Source organism: Anguilla anguilla, chromosome 1, assembly GCF_013347855.1.
Source record: "Anguilla anguilla isolate fAngAng1 chromosome 1, fAngAng1.pri, whole genome shotgun sequence".
NCBI classification, from domain to species: domain Eukaryota; kingdom Metazoa; phylum Chordata; class Actinopteri; order Anguilliformes; family Anguillidae; genus Anguilla; species Anguilla anguilla.
In genome coordinates this window covers 64,403,061-64,427,059 of record NC_049201.1, presented here as the reverse complement: position 1 = coordinate 64,427,059, position 23,999 = coordinate 64,403,061, and the positions used below count along the sequence as shown (strand labels likewise).

General features: G+C 37.4%; 1 protein-coding gene across 2 annotated transcripts in view; it reads right to left on the bottom strand.

The window, feature by feature from the left end:
• Nucleotides 1-21,569, bottom strand: part of LOC118214820 (retinoic acid receptor beta-like) — a 121,139-nt gene extending 99,570 nt beyond the window's left edge. For both annotated transcript variants that reach the window (XM_035395076.1, XM_035395085.1), the window contains exon 1: nt 20,952-21,569. The gene's annotated coding sequence lies outside the window, so the exon portion shown is untranslated. The remainder of the gene's footprint in view (nt 1-20,951) is intronic.
• Between the last annotated feature and the right edge of the window lie 2,430 nt (nt 21,570-23,999).

Below are 23,999 nucleotides of genomic sequence, written 5' to 3'. Positions count from 1 at the left end.
ATATTAAAGTGCTGCTGTTGTCCAAAGGCCCAGATGAACATCTGCAGGGTTTCTGCACTCATATCTTTAACTTTCCCGAGAACAGAGACGGATGCTGAGCCCTTTCGACCATGACGGACAAAAGCAACACGCATTTTTTTTCATTTCTAAATCTTGTGCTGTATTGTGCCTTTAAATATTCAGAAATTCATGTCAAAATTTCCTTAACTGCAGATGACTGGCAATGTATGACTGTTTCTTGTTCAGGAATTTTTTGAGAGACTTACTGCAGCACTGAGAACATGTATTACAGATAAATTCATTCCAACTTCTGCATTTGTCAATAGATTTTTCACTTATTTCACAATTCAATGCTCATGATGCCTTGTCCTTTGTGACAAGGATTCCAATAAGCAGTCGTGTATCTCAAGGACATAAAACTGTGTAGAAACCCATATATTATAAAACAAGCATTCACAGAGGGAATGGACATGTTTCATCTTTAGTAAACCTGAAACAGTTGTGAAGAATGAAAAAGACAGCCTCTTTGTTGTCAGTGACAAAGACTGAAAGTAAGTCCTTAAGGGAATGGGGGATTACTGATTGTACTGATATAAGGTGTAAGAAGCAAGGACAGTGAATTCACCATTATTATTAGCTGCTAAAATACCATTAAGTTTTCCAACTAAAGCTATAAAATTTTACATTCTAATCATATTACTCAATCACTGTTCCTCATTGCACTGAACATATGTGGTTACTCCCGTGTTCTGCATTTAATGACAATATGTTATTATATGCAATAATGGTTTCGTAATGCACACTACTGTTACAGTGCAGCATGTAAGCAACACCATGCAAAATTATACAAAATATTACTTTTAAAGTGGGGAGCACCCACCACAACAAATATCTAATTCAATTTGACCTCTTACTTCCACCTCAAGCTGTTGTATCACAGAACACCTTAAAAGACAAACATTACAATTATAATGAAAACGTGTGTGAAGTTGTATCAACCAGCACCTGCTCCTGCTTTCAGTTTGTGGATTATTTCCAACTTTGTTGCATCATAAATGGATTTTCTCTTTGAAGGCATTATGATGCTGTATCATAGCCTCATTTCCATTTCAATGCCAAAAGACCACAATCTTTTTATCAGATATTTTTCTGGCAGCTTTGAAAGGAATGTTGGATGCAATGTTTGTTACAGGCGAGAATGTGCAGTAACTCGTTTCCCAGGAGAAGGACAGAGTGGGGGTGGAGGTCTGGCCTTAGGATCCTGTCCTTCTGCTGGTCCCTGTGTAACTGTGAGAGGCGGCTCTTTGACAATTCAGAACTCTGACTGTAATGTTTATGTCACACTCACCTCTGACAGCACTTCACCACCATTACGCTGAACTCCCAAGTCTCCTGCCGGTCTATTTGCTGTGAGCAATACCCCCTTTTTGCACAGATCTGTCACTCAACACTGCTGATTTCTAGAAGTTTAATGTGTTTCTTGTAAAGAATGTGTAATGGTCTTGGCACAGGTGAAGGAGCACATTTCTCCTTCTGTAACTCCCAGGGTCAGGTCTTGCTCCTTCAAGAGTACACTGAAAATATTGCTCTTGATAATGTGTCAGATATAATATAGCTCCTTCACAACTACAGTTCAGCATTTATAATAGAAAAGTTATTCTTCAGATTGAATGATAACAAATGACACAAAATTGCAAAAAAAAGCAAGGTTTACTTGTTTACTTTTTCTGACACAAACCTATTTACCAGTCACTAAACTTAAAACAATGTTATGCGAGAACGTACAACACTTGCTTAAATTTGTTATTCAAAGTCAATGTCATTAACGCTGTTAAGAGGCTATTGCATCTCAGGTGACGCACATGCACGAATAACAATGAAAAAATGTGAAGTGGAGAGGTCAAGGCATTAGTAAAACAAGCACTTTTAGAAAGCTGTTAAATTGCACACTGCAGGGATGTAAGCACAGGAAGACTGCAGCACCCTAGCAGCCAGAGGAGGTGGCTGGTGTCTGATGAGATGTGGACAATCTCACCAACCAAAGCTTTTCTTGCTGGGTGATGCCACTGCTAAACATGCATAGACTTATGGGGCTGTCAGCCACAGTCAGCAATTGCACAATTTGCATTTGATACCAGACCGGGATGCCTTCACACTCTAGGATACAATATTAGCCAGGCAGCAGCCCCCACACTATCACCAGGTGGTTTATCATATATTTATCTCTCTCACTCTCTCGCTCTCTCTCTCTCTCACCACCATATTAATAGTAACCAAATATGCCTTAAGCCTCAAGTCACCACAGTCAGAAATGGGGCTAATACAATGCTTCACAAAACATGCTTTAATCTTGCTGGAATGTGAGAAATTGTTTCCATGTGTGTCAAGTTTGGAGAGTCAACCAAAGCTTTTAATTCTCCGAAGTCTCAGCGCTAGCAAGTGGAATGAAGACTCCAGAATACTGCTCAACCTCTTAAACCATAAAACCTCCAGAACCATGAGGACTCAGTTTTGGCACTGTCAGACTGGGACAGTGCAGAGCTGCCAATCACAATGTCTGTTCAGGTTATAAAAAAAGCTGAAAACATTTTTATGGGTCCCATTGAATCCAATCTATAAATTCTATAACCATCTACTTTTTCCCATATATGACTGAGGCATAAACACATATCATATAGTGCACCTGGATAACTGGATAACTTACCCTAGTCACATGGAACACTGAGCATTGTGGCTTACAGGTTAAAACACACAGTTTCAACGTGGAATTCTGTGAACCACAGTAGGCCTCACAGAACTAGAAGAGAGATGTGACCAGTGCCACATCCTGGAGGGTCATAGGGTGGGAGTTTATACAGATTTCTATTACAGCACCATTGCTGCTAACTATACGATGCGAAGCCTGTGGAGCTAGCTTGGGCAGACAACTTGAGAAGTGCTGTTCGCTAACATGATGAGCCCCTCTCCTCGGTGTGAACGTAGCAATAACAGAATGACAGTTCATTTCCTGAGCGGTGGGTACCGACGGCTTTATTTTTATGGGGTTTTTTTTATCAGTCTCAAACGTTCTAATGTGGCTTTCCTCTGTTACGCCCCCTTCCTTTTCCATTATCAGGCTACAAAAAAAAAATCGCTATACAAACAAATGCATATCATGATGATGAGGATGATTATCATTAGGATTATTAGACTATATAAAAAAACTGAAGCAAATGGTATGTACTGACAATTTTAAGTACAGTATGTTATTTTTGTTATAAAAATTACCAGAAGATAACTCATAATTACTGATTAATCTAAAAATTAATTTACAGTTAGAAAAAGCAGCCATAAGTTAAATATACTGCTAATATCTAAATCCTAACTCTAAAATAATTTCTTATGCATTCTCTTTCATACACATTTTAACAGCAATGCAGAAACCCTGGACCTACATTACAAGTACCTAGTGTGACATTTACCATGACATATGTGAATTTACTAATTATAAAAGCATAATTGCTCAGCAACAGCAATATCTCCTTCCTCTATTGATCCAGTGTGACAGATCTGCCCTTATTGACAAACTCTGGAAGAGAAATGAATCCCTTACCCTCAAGGAATCATCTATCTTTCTGCATCTCTGTCCAACCACGGGGCTAAATTGTCATTTAAAGGGGGCACAAATCATTATTAGAAACAAACAACCTTATCGAAGAGCTTCTACACAACCCCCTCATTCTGCAGCTAAAGAAATGTCCCTTAATGGAGACTATCTGCAAAAGGAAAAGCACAGAAAATCTGACCAGAAAAGGACATGCAATGTAACAGTAGATTCACATGAAAGGAATCTACTATTTCCTTGCATATAAGTATAATAAAGGCTGTATATATAATATTTTGGTTTGGTAAATTCTGAAATTAAGAAAGTATTGGTTGAATATTGGTTAACAATTTAAAGAAAATACACAGTAATAGCATAATGTATCACTGAGTTAAGGATAAGGCACCACAGGTTCAATGCTGGAATCACACAAGCTGTTTGATGAGGAATGTGGAGAGCTAATTCAGGGCCGCATTTTGACCATGCGAATGAAGTGCAGCAGCCTGGCAGTAACGGAGTCTGCATTTCAAAATCTACCGTGTTTGAAAAGTCTTGTTTCCGGAATTTGTCAGAGGAGTCGTCTGCTCATTGGAAACAAATGAGTAGCTTCAGTCCAATGTAATGTCTCTAGTGGTGTACATGCGTCAGAGTCCTCAACTCTCACTCTCACAACACATCTCCTCTTTACAATATCCATCTCCATCTGAAATGCATCCATCTAGCCTAAATGCTGTTTTTCAAAGATATGTACTTCTTTGATTAACGTGCTTGCAGCGATGCAGCACTGTGGAATTGTGGTCTGTGAAAGATTTAAAAGCAGCCTGCGGTTCTCGTCTCGCATGCTGACCTTTTCACCCGGGTCATGGAGAGGTCACCCATATTCACACAAGAGGAAACAGCCTTTATGCACCTCATAAACTGTTGAATTTAAATCATATTCATATCAAAACATCTTTTCATAACTTGCACCTCTGAGACAAGCTATTATTACATCAAAGTGTACCCTCTATGCCTTTGAAATAAATATTTCTATTTGTTATAACTGCATCACAACTTGGTTCATTTTTTCAAGGTGTTCCTCTATTTCTTTACCGCTAAATAGTCAGGCAAGTATTTTTATGTAAAATAGTTTAACATGGCACTGCATTCTGAAATGTGTATTCTAGTATCAGAGAATACTATACAGGAAATTCCTTCCAAATGCATGGGCAACGGATTTCAATGGGTTGCTAATTTATTTAGATCACACTGCCAAATTGATTTATTATGCATTTCCAATGGACCGCTAATTGATTTAGAGTGCACTGGCTTGTTGATTTATACTGCATTTTGTTTGTCAGTATATGCAATTGCCTCAAACTATGCTTCCACCATTTGGGTTATGGTTATGGCTAGGTTTAGGGTTAGGGTTTCGGTTAGGGTTAGGGTTACAGCTAGAGTTAGGGTTAGGGTTACTGGTAGGTGTAGGGTTAGGGTTGGAGTTATAGCTAGGGTTCGGGTTACAGTTCGGGTTAGGGTTAGGGTTTCAACTAGGGTTAGGGTTAGGGTTACAGCTAGGGTTTGGGTTAGGGTTTCAGGTAAGTTTAGGGTTAGGGTTAAAGCTAGGTTTAGGGTTAGGTTTACAGCTAGGGTTAGGGTTAGGGTTAAGGTTATGGTTAGGGTTATGGTTATGGTTTCATCTAGGGTTACTGCTACGGTTATGGTTAGAATTAGGGTTAGGGTTTGGGTTACATCTAGGGTTAGGGTTAGGATTAGGGTTAAGTTTACAGCTGGGGTTAGGGTTAGGGTTACAGCAAGTGTTAGGGTTAGGGTTTCAGCTAGGGTTAGGGTTAGCGTTTCAGCTTGTGTTAGGTTTAGGGTTCTTCACCCATGAACAAAGGACTTTCTACCAAGTCCAATGAGGCATCCTACAATTTGTGTGCAATTTTGCCCCATAGAGATGTATGGTGGAATGTTCAAATCCAGAGAGAGACCAGCTGCTAGAAGACAGAGCATTGTGACATCACAAGTGTGAGAAGACAGAGCATTGTGACATCACAAGGGTGAACATTCCGCCATTCATTCTCTATGAGGAAAAATTGCCCACAAAATGTTGAATTTTTCAAGAACCGTGCACAAAACTTTCAACAAAGTAATAGCACACCATTCCCGATGAACTAGCTCGATTTGACATATTGCACGTGTATGTGGTGCGAAAACTCTGGGAGAAGTAGCGGTCCAAAAAATGGGTGGAATAAATAAAGAATAATAATAATATGTGAGATAATAGAAATGTGATTGCCAAAGTCAACCACACTAATAATCATGAAAACATCTAGAATGCATTTTTGTCTCCATTAACAAGTGCAATTATTAATTTCAAAGCCATAATGCTCACTTTTTAAAAAACTTAATTATATATACCTCTTTAAAAAGACAGCAGCAACTGGATAAAGACATTTCCCATAGTTGCTGAGAAAAGTATTTTGAAGAGAAATACGTTTACGCTCATTTCAAAGTGTTTTTAAATGTACATGTTAAGGATATTTTATTATAAAGTTTCAGGAACGTTTCAGGTATGAATTATAAATATTGTCTTATATAAATATATTTAAAATGCAATAGAAAAAAAACACAATTTGATCAACTGAAGATTTCCATGAAAGACTCCATAACAAATTCATCTAGCAGCACGGACTGTATTGGCATTTTTAATTGGTCATGAGATATATTCCCCCTGAGGACAAATCAAACCTGGGCTCTGAGAGAGTTCTCATGGTTAATTATAATTTGTGAGATTCCCTGTGTTGTGAAGTCTGAACTCCAGTATGGATTTGCAGCGGTGCTGTTTGTCTCATTCTGTGGGCTCTGAGCCAGAGATCAAAGCAAATCAGACAAGCTGTGCTACGTAGAGTTTAGGCAGCACTGGGGCTTGTGGACCTGATCGGACTGCTAAATGGGACTGTACCCAGCACTCTGGGGCTAAGGGCTTCCACAGCTGTGCTCAGATCCGTAACTGAAAATACAATCCTGGGGTTAATGATAATTCCACGGGAAGGAACTACAGCTCATGATTCAAATGCGCCCACAAGGCCTCTATCAGTCAACGGGCTCTTTTCAGCTATCCAGGAAATAAAAGGCAACATCTTCATTTTAAACGGGGCCTCGCTCATAAAAGCAGCTGCTATTAATGTCCAGATGTACAATGTCAAGGACTACAATTCAACACAGCATTCCACATCAAGCAGAAATTGTACAAAACCTGGAAATACAAGCACCACCGCTGTTTATGTACATCAAATCTGAGGTGATCCATTACGTTCACAGAATTTGTTGTGAGATGTGGCTCAATTTATTTGGAAATATAAAAAAGAAACCCTCCCACGGTCAGTGGAAAGGATTTGATGGTGTGTTTTCCTTCTTTTACGATGACAATTTTCTTTATCACTCCCTGCCAGCTTTGCCATCAGGGAAATGCAAACAGAAATAAAGGGCCAAACAAAAGTGAAGCCATCACAATAACAGAATCCCTCCTGCAACATGGTTGTCTATCCATATAATGTGATCCTAGGCTCCATAACATGTAATTGGAGTGAACACTGTAGCAGCCTTTTCTTACTATGAGCTTATATATACAGTATGTGTGAGTGTGTGTGTGTGTGTATGTGTGTGTGCGTGTGTGTAAAATCCGGAATCTAAGCAATCTGCCTACACTCAGGAATGTGGATTTCCAGGAGCAGAAAGGCTGGTCTTAATCAACATTCTGAGTTCATTCTGGCTGTCTTCGTTTTCTGGGAAACATGCTGTAACTGATCCTAAGAGGATTCGAAAGGGAAAGATATTCAAATGGCCCTGTATAGGCTGCCGAAATTTGCATTCCAGCACCTGGGGGGTTTGAGTTCATTTTTTTTTTTTTTGTCAAACTTTTACTTTTTGAAATCAAAATATGTATCTGACAATGTGGTGGATTTAAAAGAATATTTTCATAATGCTGTGTTTTAGTGTGCAGTCACTTTAGTATTTTTAGTATATATACCTACAGGATAGACTATGTCACAAGAGTAACAAAGAGTTTAAAAATGGTACTAATACACAAGCGCACAGATTCAACTATTTTAATTGTAATCAGATTAGAGTGAAACAGATCATCCACTGGTTGTTCACAAGTGAAAACTAATTTAGATTTTTTAAATGGAGAATTAATTCTTGCTGGGGAATAAGACTGCACCAGACTCATTAATAAGATGAGGAACAATGGCAGTTGTCTGTTCAACAGCTCACTGCCTTGCTGCGGCAATGATGGGTGCAGCTACCAGTCTTTTAAGCCTTGTGCAGGCGTGACACTGCACAGGTTTTATGTGAAAAGGTTCACTGCGTTCCATGTGGACCTCAACCAATCCACTGCCTCACTCTCCAGCCTTTGACATGGCATTGCAGAAACACAGTCACTCATCCGTTCCACTCCAAAAATGTGAAACACGATTGTTTTCCCCCTTCTTCTTTTCTACCTCTTTCGTTTGAAGGGGGCGCAATAAATTGGAAGGGTGCCAGGGACCACCCCACCAGACCTGGTGGATGAGTACAAACGCTTGGCACAGACTATGAATGGTAGTGCCAACTGCCACACTGGCATCCACCGACTCACAGAGTTCAGGGAGAGGTAAATTTCCACTCAGTACACCAGAGGGATCACTGGTATTCAGGCATGTGACCAAAGAGAGAACAAATCATTGTAACAACTATCCTAACAAAATCAATGAAAAGAACAAGAATAACAAGACACATGAGTATGTGAATATCTGTTATATGGTGCCTGCTCCTGAATGTTCCATGTAATTACTAAGTAATTTGAAGATATAAATACATTAACCTGGCATTAACATAACCTGATATAAAATTTTAACCTGGCACTGGCTCTATAAGTTTTTATTTAATTTAGATGCATTAAGTTCTGAAATCAAATCAATGTATAAATTTTTAAATGTTGTCTATCACTTTCAAAAACCTCTCATAAAAACACGGGAAAAATCTTTTTTGCCAATATAAACAATCCAAGAAATTACACAACATTTCTAGATGACTGCTTATGAAGTAAATCTTATTACAGTTAAGGAAAATACTGAATAAGATATCAAAGTGTTAATGAATAAGCATATTGAACATATTTACAAACTGAAAAACAGTAATGAATGTGTTGATGTTTAGACGAAAATTGGCAAGATAAATGTTGTGACTGTGACTTCACATATGCTATAACAGTAGTTCACACCTGTGCAATCTGGGTATTGCGCTTAAAAAAATCTGGGGGTGGAAAGAGACATTCTGTTTGGTTTGCAATGCAGTATGATTGAATGCATTAAATATATCTGAATACTGGTATATGTTTGTTTGTTTAACCAACAACTTTACCGTATTGTAAAGCAGGTATACTGTATATCACCAATGGAAAATGGAAAAAGAAATGTTCAAATGGAGAATTGTAAAAAAAAAAAAAAAAATGTATTTTAAAATAAAGAGCTAAATAAAATAGCTGAATATTTCTCTTCATTATTTACTTTGGTTCACAAAATGACTGAGTTAATTTCCTTAATAATCATTCTATAATTATTTTTAAAAAATCTGTAGATAAGTAGAAGTTTCACAGCAGTTAAACTAAATTATTATGATTATTTGTCTGTAAATCATTATAATGATAGGTCTGTACTTTGACAATAAACCCATCTGGAAAAGTCAAATGAATGAAATACTATAGAATCTGTGAATTTTAATCATTTCATGAACTGCACCATTTCATGTGGTTCTGAATATTCAGATGAAGCTACAAGTAGTTTTGGTGCAGTGCGTAGCTTTTGTTAAAGGATCTCTCTCTCTCTCTCTGTCTCCCTCTCTCTGAATCACACATACTGTATGTGTTACCCTGTACGTTTCTGTTTGCCCATTTAGGAGAAACTGCTGTCAGAGTGCACTTCTCTGATATGACCAGCGTGTCACAGATACGTTAAGGCAGCCACTGGATGGCAGAGTGCTAGGTAACCAAGATTACTCGTGTGAAAAAAGGAGTCATTTGCATTACAAATTAAAAATGCATTTAAAAGCAGAACATGACTTGCCCCTCAAACAAACGGTAAAGCAGAGAAATCCCACAGTGCTGCACATTACATAAAGAGGCAGCAGATCCACATAGAGCATCACATTAAATGAATGTTTGCTTAGTCTCTCCCATTTAACTCCCTGTGAAATGTGTCACAAACATTTGATGCTTCCTTTGACACCATTAAAGCATAATTCAATGAATCACTTATTCACACCTTTTATTAGATGTTACAGCATGTGTTTGACTTTTGCTTTTTAAGTAATGAATATTATTGGGGCTTTTTATTTTATAAATGACAAAGGATCCTATTTCCAAGGGGAAAGATTGGTTCATGTGATGTTGCATATACACCAGTAATTGTTAAACCCTAATGTCTAGTTTACTGCAGACACTTGTGTTCTAAACAACAGTGGCTAACTGTACTGCCTATGGCAGCTGGAGATCCTTTGGGATACAGGATCAGTATGAATCAGAACAGTGGGTGTTGTTCCACTTAAGATACTGTATCAGTAGTAAACAAGTTGGTGGATTCCCATTACTTTTATATTGAACATTCCATCTCTGTCTATTGTTGCAACTGAAGTTCAATTGGTGAATCTCCAAAGTTCAACAACAGTGACCACAAATTACAGGCGAAACTAAAAACAGGATGTGCTGTAGAGTTTGTAGGTTCTGGTGCCATTATGCGTCCTGATAGTGCGGCTTCCCTGAGCCCTTCCCCTCTGACAGAACCCCTCACTCTGCACTTTCAGGCCAGTAAAGCTGCTCTTCTGTCACCAGGTACAGCTCTTATGCAGGGATAACCAAAAGTAAAAACGCCTCCCTCCACAGGACCGTGAGCTTGCATGAATGAAAAAGACTGCAGTCCTGGCCTTGTTTTTTTCCTGAAGACTGGCTTCTAATCCCTGTCTTGGTCGGGACATTGGCATGTTGGCACACAGTGACATAGCTTTTAACTAATTATTGTCATGGTCAAATGCCATGATGAATCAGTGTTATTGCACCCCTGCCATAGTGAGCCTTCTTCTATGGAGGGTTTTATGACAGTTGTAACACAAATAGGAGATTGTGTCATAACCACAGTATGTCAAAGTTATGAACAGACATGATACTTCATGATAGGTATTATGGTATATCATGGTAATGACACTCATTTCCGTGTCATAGCGATCAATGTCAAATAAAGTATTATCGCAGTGTCTTAGCTTAGCCTTCGAAGCCTAACAAAACCAAAACTGGAAACACCTGTGTGTTTAACAGTACAGCTCTCTGAGGGTGCTCCAGACAGAACAGAATGTGGTTGTGCTGTTAGCATTTGATATTATAGAATTGAATGCTTTCAGCTAACATATAATAGAGTAACAAATTTATTCAGAGCTAGGACGTCGAAGCTTCTTGTTCCTTTTCTAAGCATAAAATAATTATTGCAATGAACAACATTTTTGCATTTTTCTTCATTTGAAAAAATCTGCATTGTTTTATTAAGACATCAACAAGGCTAAACAAATATTTTATAGGTATTTTCGCATAAGCTCCACAAGAAATTGGTATTCCTATAAAATCCAAGCCTTCTACTGAACAAGACATTTTTCATTTATTATTGATGTTGTGCGAGAGTTTTCTCCCGAAGATATACATGGATTCCCATTGCCAGCCCAGCTCTGAAAACCTCAGTAATCTTGCCTTTGCAACACTCTGAGCTGACTTTTAAAATGCAGTATTTTCCACTTCAGATAAGTACAGGTCATTTAAAACAGTAAATTTTTTCACTGAAAGGATTACAATATATAAATGATGTGCAAAAATATATAATTATATAATTTGCTTACATCCTCTCATTTTTGCAAGCATTATTTATGTTGATTTTAAAATTGGTTTTGACTGATCTGACCGAGGAAAAATTAATGGTCAAACAGCAATAGCAATAAATGTACTTCATTCTAAATATAGATATATTTATTAACTACACCATCATAGTCTTTTTGGTTCCTCCGCCCACATTCTTTCAAAAGAAGGGAGAGAGGCTAAAACTGGCTGATAAATGAGTCTCATGGGGAATCTGTACGGTGCAAACTGCGATTCTGTCTGTTGAGCGATGTGGCAGCTATTGGAAAGACAGAAATATTATCATATGAGAATAGGAACATTCATTTGTTTAACTAGAGCAACAATATTAAAAATGCCTTTAAATAACTTGGTAAAAACACATTGACAATATAGTTATATATTTCTGCACAAACTAGCTTAAGACCACATTTGAAAATATATAAATGCAACCCATTCCTTGGGATTTGAACCAAAAGCCTTACATAAAGAAGTAATAAAGTCAATTCCCCACTGAATACACAACTATACAGTCCAGCTCCTTTTGAACAAATTTTGAACATGCTAAAAATATAGCCACCAAACTGGACTGTGAGAATCATGTGACCTACTGGTGACCTCAACAGATGCAGGTCACCAGGCTCTAAAAACCTACCTAAACTTGTGAGTTTTCAAGCATCTCCATGGAGCTTATTTCCATAAGGTACCTGGCTTCTGAAATAGCAATAACTTCATCAGACCTTTGTTTTTTACAGCCTTACTGTACAGATTATTCACGATTGAAATGTGAAGGGGAATTTAAGAAAAGTATAAAAATGCAAAAATGCTGAATTACAATAATACCCTATACCTTATTGGAATGGAAAAAATCATGATTGTAAATCTTTGGCAGCTTCAGGGGAAAAAAGTATTTTTATCTACTTTTTGCTTCACAGTCAATCACATTTAAGAATGCTGACAATTTGTATAACTAGCCCTTATAGAATGCAGGTGTGGTGCAGCACTTATTATAACAGTGCTAGGGGGACACAAACTGAAAAGGTTTATATACATATACATTTATATCTCATATTCATAAAAAAATACGATTCAGTTTTTTGCTAGCAATTAATCAGTCTCAACTGTTTTCACTCTCCTAAACTGCAGTAGTTGTTAACTTATGTTATTAGATAGGTGGGACTAAGCAATGAATAGCTTTAGCAGAATAGCAAGCGCAAAGCAGAAAAGGACTCATTTTAATCCACAGAACAAGTTTTGAACATTCAAAATGTAGATTATAAAACTCAAGTGTAGCACAAGGATGTTTTGTGCAGAAACAGAGGTGTAGATTCACCAAAGCACTGTGCTTCATGAGTATTCTCAAAGAGCCAATCGCAGTGAACGGCAAAACCATGAGCTTTATTATGGATGCATCAGTAATTGTCCATATTCATACCCTTTTGAACGATACAATTGATTTTTGGTTTATATTGGTTTGCTTATTACTGACACACCGTTCATATTCATGATGTAAATACATAGTCATTAATTGAGGGCCATCTGGTCATCATAGAGAACACATGGAATGCTTGCAGCATATTTAGAGATATTTACCAGTTTTTATTTTGAATTCTTTAGGCATAGCATAAGTCAGTCTTTTTAACAACCCTGAGATAACTTAATGATGAAGTGAATATTTACTGAAGTGCCTCCAAGCAAAATATTCCATTTACATATTTATTTTATTGAGTTTTTATTTCAAAACACTTCTAACATTATTTTAGCACTATTTGGAAATACTACTTTTTAAACATGTAAAAAGCCATGTTGTGGTTATGGCATTTAAGCGGCTCCATCAAATACACAATTCATATAGTTCATAGGTGTAGAAACAATAAACAACACAACTGAGGGAAACACTTTTAAAAACTTTTGAAACAGGTATACTGAAATATTCAACTACAGAATCAGCTGGGTCATCTAGAGCTATTTATTTAGTTTCTTCTTTACTGACACATAGCTTCTGAAAGCCTTCAGCATTTCATAGCTAGCAATGCAATGCTAACTAGATAGTGACATAAAATAACTAGTGATCTTTAACTTTTTATTAAAATTCATAAAAAACTGATAATAAGCTAGCTCACCAGCTAAAACTGTTTTGCCTTATTAGCCACAGAACAACTCCTAGCTTGAGATGTTGTGGGGAAAAAATGCAAAAAATAATAAAGCTATGTGCACTCATGATGTAAACAGATTGGGTGTATCCATCTTTCCATTTAGAACATTGCTGGTGATCAGCCCCCTTTTCAATGTAAGTGTTAACAAGCAAACTATCAATGGAAGATCCACATTGCTGCAATAATTTTATCAATTGGCAAGGTCATTTTAAAGGTGTATTTTTGGTTATAATGGATATTACAAAATAACTATTATACCCCTAAAATAGGTGTAACATTTCCACACAGGAATGGGAGTGTCCCCATACTATCTGGATTCAGATGCGTCAGATGAGAGTGTGAGACAAACATTGTGCTACTAGCATATAAAACAATACAGAAACAGAATGCAGTGCCATGAACATCTCTATAAGATTTTTCAAAGGAAACGGAACAGAGAGGAAGGATCTTGGCTGTCAGTTTGTACATTCAACTGTTAGAGATTCCCTTTTTTCTGATTATATTTTGCCACCTACTGATTGACTATTGTAATTGCATGATGAATACAAGAAAATAAATGTCTGTATTTCACCCTTATATAAATGGCGAAACCGTGGATGATGTCCTGTTTAATGAAAGTGCTGTTCATTCCAAATGTATGGGAATACATCACAGGCTGAAATCAAGACTGAATAATATAACATAGCCAGTATACTTACAAATGATTGGGTGAGTCATTTCATTTCTACAATTGTATATGGTTATAAGAAATAGTATTCTTCTGGATATGCTAACACGATAGAATAAAAAAAAAACTTTTTATATAAAAAGTAAAAGAATTGACGCAAGCAAAAATATATATAGCAACTGCATGGAAGAGGAAAGCTATGTAGGGAAAGTAATTGCTGTATAAAATTGCTGATGAAATTAACAACATTATTCATGAAGAACTACTTCAGGCTATTATATCTCCAAGGTTAATCCTTTTGATATATTTTTCAACCTCATTAATGTTAAATAACTGAGATCTTAAAGGATGTCTTATGAGCAACATCTTCAGTATCTTTGAAATTAGGGCATCGTGCAGTCCTCAACTGGAAATGTTAATCAACTGAAAACCCCCTCCCTTCCTTCCTCCCTCCCCAACATTAACATTTCTATTTTCTTTCATCATTAAAAATGCTCTGTTCTTGATTTAATTTCACACTGGCAGAATACAATTTAGCGCATGTGATATGTTTTAACACAACCGCGCTAATTAACACACTCAAAAAGTCATCTGAAAGCATTATCATATTTAAAGTACCTTCTATATATACCATTCACTGAGGAAACAACATCAAAGGCTGTCGCAGGCATGAAAGGCACAAGAAATGAGCTTACATAAGGAGTAATATCTTCAGCCCTGCAGTAAGAACCACGGCCTCCTGTACGTATTTCAAACCACCTTCATTTCAAAAGAGCTGCCTTCTTAAAAACGGCCCGTAAGGAATTCTGCTAAATACTTTTATATTTCAGAAAACAAAAAAATGTCCATTTTAGAATAATATAGCTTCATATAAATGAATGTGTATTCTTCAAAAATAATAATTAAAAATTATTATTTAACAACAACTCGTAAATTACTTGCTCACCACCAAATTGTGATGTCACAAAGATCAGAATACAGCTTATGACACTAATAATAATACTGCTACAATAATAAAAATATGGAGCTAGATATAATTTAAGTCTTAGACTATTATTACACTACCCAGGAAACTTATCTTTTTTTATTAATTATTAACTATTTAGCCAGTAGGACTTTTACTGGAACAATACTGCAACTTTGCAAAACTATGGGAACCACAGGCACAAAGGTAGGTAATACTATAGAAGCAGATATATACATACATACATACATACATACATACATATGTAAAATATGACATGAATGGAATTTATTCCTGCTCTTAAAATCTCTTTCAAGGCAAGACTCATAGAAATACTGCTTGTGAAACTCTATCAATAAGAATCTACAAAGGAAACTTTCAGCCCATATGGAACATTTATGAAAACAAAATGCAAAAAGTAAAAGTACATTAAAAACTACCAGAACTACAAAATGACTGAACAGCAACCTAGTTTAATATGGTAAAATCATATTTAATGTATTTCCCCCCTGAAGAACTGCAAGATTAGCTGGAGTTCATAATTCAATTTAAAGATACACGTAATACGTATTTTAATTTTTTTTTAAATGTGGAAATGTGTCTGGATGTGAACCAGCGCCGATAATAGATTATCTCAGAGTTCTCTGAGATAGTCAATTATCAGGCCTGGCCCACATCCACACAATTTTATACATATTTATTAAATATAAAAGAGGAACAAGGAACTTCAGTCACAGGTACACCTCTATAAACTATTCATATCTATGTCCACCTCACCATTTCATTTAGTTGCATAAGCTAAGAAGCCTACACTTGATTAAGTTTTCATATTGCAGGAATCCAATTACTTTCAACTAGTGCTTTATAATAAAATTGTGTTAATCCACAGCAATTTCTCCTGAAATTATTAACATATTTAAACACTTTCTTCATGCCCTTCAAAACATCAAAGGCATTTACAAGAATGAAAGTCAGAAGAACTTTCATTCTTGTAAGTACTGCAGAAAAGACAGTGACATCTTCAACCATGCAGCAACAGCACTTTGTTGTGCTATTTCATAACTCATTTTAAAAAGATAAGATTAAACTGAACCAACAGAAACAGTGCAGTTTGTAAGTATTTGGACAGTGACACAGTTATTGTTGTTTTGGTTCTGTACTCCAGCACACTGGATTTGAAATGAGACAAAGAACAAGGGGTAATTTAAAAACTGTAGAGTTAAGGAACAGACTCTCATGGACAGATGAGATGGGTATTTACCCGTACCAACCTTATAGAAAGAGAAAAGTATGCAGAAAGAAAGGAACTGCTCATAATTCAAAGCACCCCCCACCCCACCCCACCATCTTTAAAACAAGGTGAAGGTAGTGTTTTGGTTTTGGCATGTATGGCTGCCACTGGATCTAGCTCAATTGTCTTTATTGATGATGTTACTGCTGACAGCAACAGGATGAATTCTGAAGTGTGCAGAAACATCTTATTTGATCAGATCCAACCAAAAACCCTTTGGACTGTGCTTCAAATTATAGCAGGACAAAAATTACAGCAATTCAACAATGACCCCAAACACACTGCTAAGGCAACCAAAGACTTTTTCTGGGGCAAAAAGTGAAATGTTCTTGACTGGCCAATCACCTGGCTTGAATCAAATTGAACATGCAATTCACTTGCTGAAGACAAGACTGAATGCAAAAAAGCCCAAAACAAGCAGGAACTGATGATGGTTGCAGTACGGTCCTGGCAGAGCATCACCAGGGAAGATACCCAGTGTCTGGTGATGTCTGTGGGTCGCAGACTTCAAGCAGACATCGAATAGAAGGATTTGCAACCAAGTATTAAATACAATGACTTTATTTATGATTATGTTCATTATGACCCTTAAAATAGGGGATCATGTACAAAAATGGATGTAACTCCTCCATGGATCACTGGATATGGATGTAAATACCCTAAATTTAAAACTGACAGTCTGCACTTTAACCATATTCATGGTTGCATTACTGTCCAAATACTTATGGACTGCACTGTATATTACAAGTCTGTCATGCTGGAATGGGCAAGTGCTTTTAAAATAAATTATTTAACTTCTTTCCCAATTAGGAAAGCGCAACTGTATTTGTACACCTGTACCAACACTGTAATGCTCTCAGATGGACAGAGCACAAACTAGCACATGCGTGTCTTCAGAAATGCTTTAGCCAGCCACTGCTTCTTTCCACTAGCTGAGCTATGCAGTCATCACACCGGAGATCTGCACTTCATGCCTCACTATCCCAGGCAGACTGCAGGCACCTGATCTGCATTGAGACAGTGCATACCCTGCTGACTGAAACCCATTCCCAATTGCATCCCAGCGCCAGTCTGCATTGGTATGGGTTGGTAAGGATCCATGCACAGTCAGAATTTGTGGTGCATCACTGCACAAAGGGCTCTCCCACTACTTTCCATTGGAATAAGCATTTAAACAATAGTAGAAGGGAGGATCACAGATTTTCTGACAAATAAAATAATGCAAGGTATCCTGTAGTTAACTCACAAATGAAAATGTGTAAAAAAGCAGTAGTAATCAAACTGAATGATTATATACGGTATGTAATTTGCCTTTAAACATTTTTCAACAATGAAGTAATAATACTAGGCAACCTACAACAAAACAGACAGATAAGCAAGGATCCCAAGGATACATCATCCACTGACATGTTTATCCACCCAGTGGCTTTGACTGATGGCAATGCATGAAATGTATTCATTTATTTATTTTTAGCCTTCTGAATGTAGGTTCTGTGGCTCAGAATTCATTATTTCACTAAATTATTCATTATTTCACCAAATTAACATGTTACACTGACCAAGGCACAGCTAATTGCAATGTGCTTTGACCTTAACTTTGAGAAATGTTGCATTTTCAAAAATTTCTAAATTCCAATCAATTGGGCAGTCAGAGGAATACTGTTCCCCTGTATGTGCTGGGAATGTTTTCTGGTGATTAATGAAGCTATGTATTTTGAGTACATAGCCTGTTCATACGTAATCCCTAGCAAAAGGGTGAAGCATTTTATTTTCCATCCCTATCAATCTTCGTGTGGCAAACATGTTTTGTCAACAAAGTAGAAGATGCTTAGTTATACAAATCCCAGACCACATTTATAGCATGTTAGACAGGATTTTACTAATAAAATAACAACATCACCATATCTTGAGCACATATCAACACATTATCACCTCATAGTTTTTGCACAGAAAACATGAGATTATGGCAAATACCTGTGAACAAATAAATGAGTGAACAACATCTATCTCATTTATCTCCTGAAAAACAGACTCATGCTATATACAATCTTCTGGCACAAAGTAGTGCATTTGACTGGCAGCTTGTCAGAAATTGTTTCAAAATGCTGGCCTGATAAATTAACAGAGAAGCCATTGTAACTTCATGCAGTAAGACTGAGTATTTCATGGGGCTGTGCAAACCAGAATGCTTTGTACAATGACTCAGAGGAGGAAAAGAAAAAAGAAACTAGTGAAAAGGTTCCACAGTGAAAAAGGATAAAGCATGGTCTTCAGCAGATTGTGTTTCCATCCCATTTTATTTGATACTTTCCTCGTGTATTTATTTTACTGTGAGAATAGAACTGAGTTTCATGGTCAGTATGGTACTGATGAAAGAGGCTTTTTTGAGTGGTGAAACTTAATCACGCATTAACTCATTTCTGGAATGATCAGTTTTTTCTAAAAATACATTGATAAATAACCAATGCTTCTCTGCAGCAATACTGAAGGGATATAAATTATACACATCACTATGCAGTTGGAAAGCTATGTATGTAACAATACTTCAATATTTTGTTACAACAAAATTCAGACTTAATGTTCAGTCATTTGGTTATCAGTTATAATGATTCTAAAGAATGTACTGACTATTCATTTTTATTTATTAGATTCAATTATATTAATTACACATTTTCATCATTGTATTCACTCTGTCCTGGAGACAATGGAAGTGCAGCACATTGGTATTGTAATGGCAAAGCGTGTTGTGTGGCACTGTGTGCATGTGTGTGTGTGTGTGTGTGTGTGTGTGTGTGTGCATGTACACATGTGGGTGTGCGAGTGTGCATGTGTGTGTGCATGTGCGAGTGTGTGAGAGAGAATGTGTGTGTGTGCGTATATGCATGCGTGTATGTTTGTGTATGTGTCTACGTGCATTTGTGTGTATGAGAATGTGTACTAAAATATTTATTTTTATACATTCACATTCATCGTTTTCTTGAGACGGCTGGTGCTGTTTCACAGTTTGGTCTAATTGTTAAGGCAAGACTAGTTGGCTACATATCCCCAGCAGTCAAGTCTACATGACTTCACTCAAGTGAGGAAAAGTTTTTCAGAGTCAACAGTTTTCAGATCAAAAATATTTAGAAAACTTGCCTGAAGATAAATCTGGAATCTAGGACATTTTTTTGGTTGGGGAACCACATAATTGGTATGCAGGGCATATAACAACGGTGGAATCAGAAATAAAGACATGGAGATACTCTCCTGTGTTGCAGGATGCAAATATACTGGTGATAGTGTACTCAGCATGGAATGGAATGTGTATGTTGGTTCTTCCTACACAGCATGCAGGTTTGCACAAATCAGTCACTCAACAAGGTGCTACTGAACGGTTAGGCCCATCAATCTTTAAGTTAAAAAATCTCTATGCATTTACGAAGCGATCAAACTACAGTAGACAACTGTAGTAAGCACTTTTGTCTGAATTAGATTCTCCAGTGAAGCATCTCATCTTTGGCCAGCACTGAGGAATCATGCGTGCAGAATGGCAACAGAATTACTCTACTGTACGTGATGAATCACAGCCAAGACAAAACTTAAAGAAACACCATTTGTGGTGAAATTTTAAAAGTGAAAACACAAAAGGGTTTCTGTAATCCATAAAAGAAGATAAAAACTTTCTGGTATGGTGTTTAACTGTCAACAACCACTTAAGTTTTGTTAAAATGTGTGGATTCATACTTCTATCAATGCTGCTCCAGACATTGGTATCTCAGCAACAATTTGCAACTGGCTGGTTCCTGATGTGTGAGACAAGTATAACTATTTATCACTGCCAGTATCGGCATCTATGTGGATGTTCTATGATGAAGGATGTAAGGTGTGAGAGTAAAAACTCACAAACAACGAAATTATGCTCCAATGTATGAGAGGCTATTATAAGATCTTCCAATAAGCTCGAAATGCTAACCCCCGACCAACAATGGCATGTGTACTCAACTACTTACGACTAAGAGACGCATTGATGCCAGTGTGTCTGGGTTCGGTCTCAAGGGAATATGGAAAAGGGCTTACAGATACCAGTGTTTCCAGTGTTTTGCTCAACCTACACGATTGAAACCAACAGCAACACTGCAGAAGTTGCATATTGATATTAACAAATGTTCATATTAACAGTATTGCATCTATCTGCTTACCTCGTTGTATAAATTCACAACATTTATATCACACGTTTAAATATTGTTCTCTTGTTGTATCTGCATTTTTTAACGAATCGCATTCTAAGACATTGCGGTACATAAGCTATATGCTATAATACGTATCGTATTAATGCACTGCAGCATGCAGGTCATAAATGCTTTCGTTTTGGATCGTATAAACTTCAGTCGCAATAAAAGAATAGTGAACTTACCCGTAGATGTTCTCATAGCTTTAAGTTTCATTTAGTCCGAGCTCCAATGTTATCTTTTTATTTTAATTCTTCTCCGTTCTCCATTCAGTTTATGTAACAGAAATGTGATCAGAAAATATGCATTTTCCTCAAAGTTATTGGAAATACAAAGTTTAATAGCTAATTTGCTGGCATCTACCTCTGTTTCGTCTCGCCTTGGTGCTGGCGCGGAGCAGGAAGTTCCTCAATACAATCCTAGCAGGTGTAAGAGACGACAATCAATCTAGCCCGCGCATGGAATCAGTGTAATCATTCAAACGGCCGTTTGTAACGAAGTACGTGCTTTGCCACAAGCACATATATTGGGACGCGCGTCCAGACCTTCATAAAGTGTTAAAATATTATGCAGCCGTCTGAAAAAAGAGACGGGGGCGTCTCTACATATTCACAGTCAGTCAAGGGCTCGACACAGTCAATGTGCCTGTTAAGTATGAATATAAATAACACAGAGGGCACTGCACACGCCAGTGGTGAGAGGCTGTGGCTTCCGCACCTCGGCATTTAGATTGCCATCGGTGCCTATTGTTCCAAAACAAAGTGGTGTGATTTTCTGTGAACGCAGCAGCAGCTTGATGTTGGGTTGGTGCGCGGAGCAGGGGGAGCGCATTTGAAGCCTGCCAAGCGAGGCAGCGAGGGTTGATGCCACAGGAAAGGTTCTGGGGATTTGCATAAGAAAAACAGACTTTAAAGCGAATGTTGTGCGAGTGAAGACAATACTCGAGATCCCACTGAGTGACACGTGGGCTTTTAAATTGGTTTATAAAATCCACAACTTTGTGTGTGTACCAGACTTGACAGAGAGAAAGAGTTAACCTTTTTTGTAGAGATATAAAATAAGCTATATTGTCCACCAAAAATGAATTAGTATATGAAAACCATCATAATGTGACAAACCAAGCTATGGGTGCACTATTAACATCAATGATCATAATTTGAATTGAAATGTTTTACAATTACTCTTTTCTCTTTCCTGTTGTGTGACCATGATATTTATCGGTTATCAAAAGTTCTGAATTTTTTTACAGGCTGTAAAATTGGTTTCGTTAAAAATTTTACCCCAACTTTACGATACAGTTACATAGCAGTTTACATTTGGGTCTCATCTAAGGGTCAGAGGTGCACACCTGATTTGGACAATTTCTGTTTGCTTGGGCAAGGCATCACAGCTGAGTGTGTAAAGGCCAAGTTTCTGAATGGGCACCAGGATGTATACGTCTTGTATATGTTTCAATATTCAACAAATAAAGTGATTCTCCATAATCCAAATTTTTAAGAAATAATAGACATTATATGCATTTTAACTCAGATCTTCTTTAACCATCTCCCACAAGGGAGAAATGAGCCTTCTTCCCCCATTAGAACAAAAAGCCCTCCTGCTTAAGTGCACAGCCCATATTATTCTGCTGATAGATTCTTGCAGTGAAATGCGAGGTTGTAGCGTCTCCATTGTCTTGGTAATGTTTGCTTCCTTTTCTCTCGTTTTCCTGGTTATTCAGTGGTAAGAGATGATGTTATCAGCACACGGGGTAGCTGTGCGATGTGTGTATTACTCTTTCTGGAGATATTGTCTCTCCCCTCTTCAGACAGAGAAAAACAGAGGGAGAGCAAAAACTTGTTTTGACACCCTATCAATGCATGGCTTCTTATCTTTTCCATTTTCTGCTGAATACAATTACCAGAGCAGCTTTATTCATATAGACCCGACACTCAATTAGTCTGGCGCACCCTCGCTCTCTGTGAGCGCTCATTCGAGGAAGACACAGACACAGCACATATTCATTAAGGAAATGGGAAAATTGACTGTGAAACGCAGGCGGGCTGAGTAAGGTCATATCTCAAAGACGAGAATACAGTGCACTCTGTTATGTTGTAATAAGCTACCACCCTGCTTTTATCTTCCTAGTCGAAATATATGCTCTCTTGTTCAAAAGCAGCATCAAGGCATGTATACTGTATGTGGGTGTACATGTGTGCATATGCACGTGTGTGTGGTTGGTTCACCACAACTACACAGGAGTCAGTAACAAACCATTCAACACGAAGGTGATTTCTAATGAATAGAACTGGCATTTATTTTAATTTCTGCCTTGTTTATGGATTTGTCTCCTAAGTGCGAATACCAGGCAATGGTGCAGTGAGTTTACAATTATGTAGCAAGCCTGAGGCCCAGAACTTAGTTTCAGTGACGCCTAAACAAGCTGGATAGACGCTCATGAAGAATGTCAAAGCAGTGATTGTTGACCAGTTCTCCCAACACAGCTGTTCAGTTGTTCCATGTGGAATAAAGGATGCTATAAAGGATGAGAACTGTTGTGGAGTGGATTAATTTATGGACATTGTTACAACAACTGCTTTATGAGAATAACTGACATGTTGGTAGAGATAACTGCAACCTTACATGTATTTTTTAAAAATGTAACTAGGTCAAATGCCTTCAGAGACTGGGATCCCTTCACTGGGGCACTTTACCCTCAATGTTCAGTGGGGCTATGCAGGTTCCCTGTGGGGGTACACTTGTACCTGAGCTTGCAGATGAAGAGTACATGATGTAAGTGGGAGTGATCCTAAACAGCCTATTAATAGCTATGTGTCAGTCTTTCGTGTTTAGTCCACATGGCATAGTACTGTATGTACAGCAACAATTGTGTACTTAGCTGTGATACAGATTAAGTGTCTCAATGTGTCCTTAGTGCAATGTAAAACAGCAAATTTCAGAGCTGGTGTAACACCCTCTAAATTGATTGCTCAGCCTTTATGGACACATTTTCACAATTTATAGTGGAGTTGGCACTAGCTTTGTTGTTAGGTCTGGTGTCAGGTTGGTTAAGTAAAATAAATGAAACATAATGTACAAATAGGCAGATTATCCATGGCTGGCTGTAGAATCAGTTTTTCAGCTGATGCAGGTGCTGTAGATAAATAAACATTTGGAGAACCACAAAATATTTTTTAAACTGTCATCTCAAAAAATGTGACAAACCTCCTATCTCTATGTATTACAATGCTTAC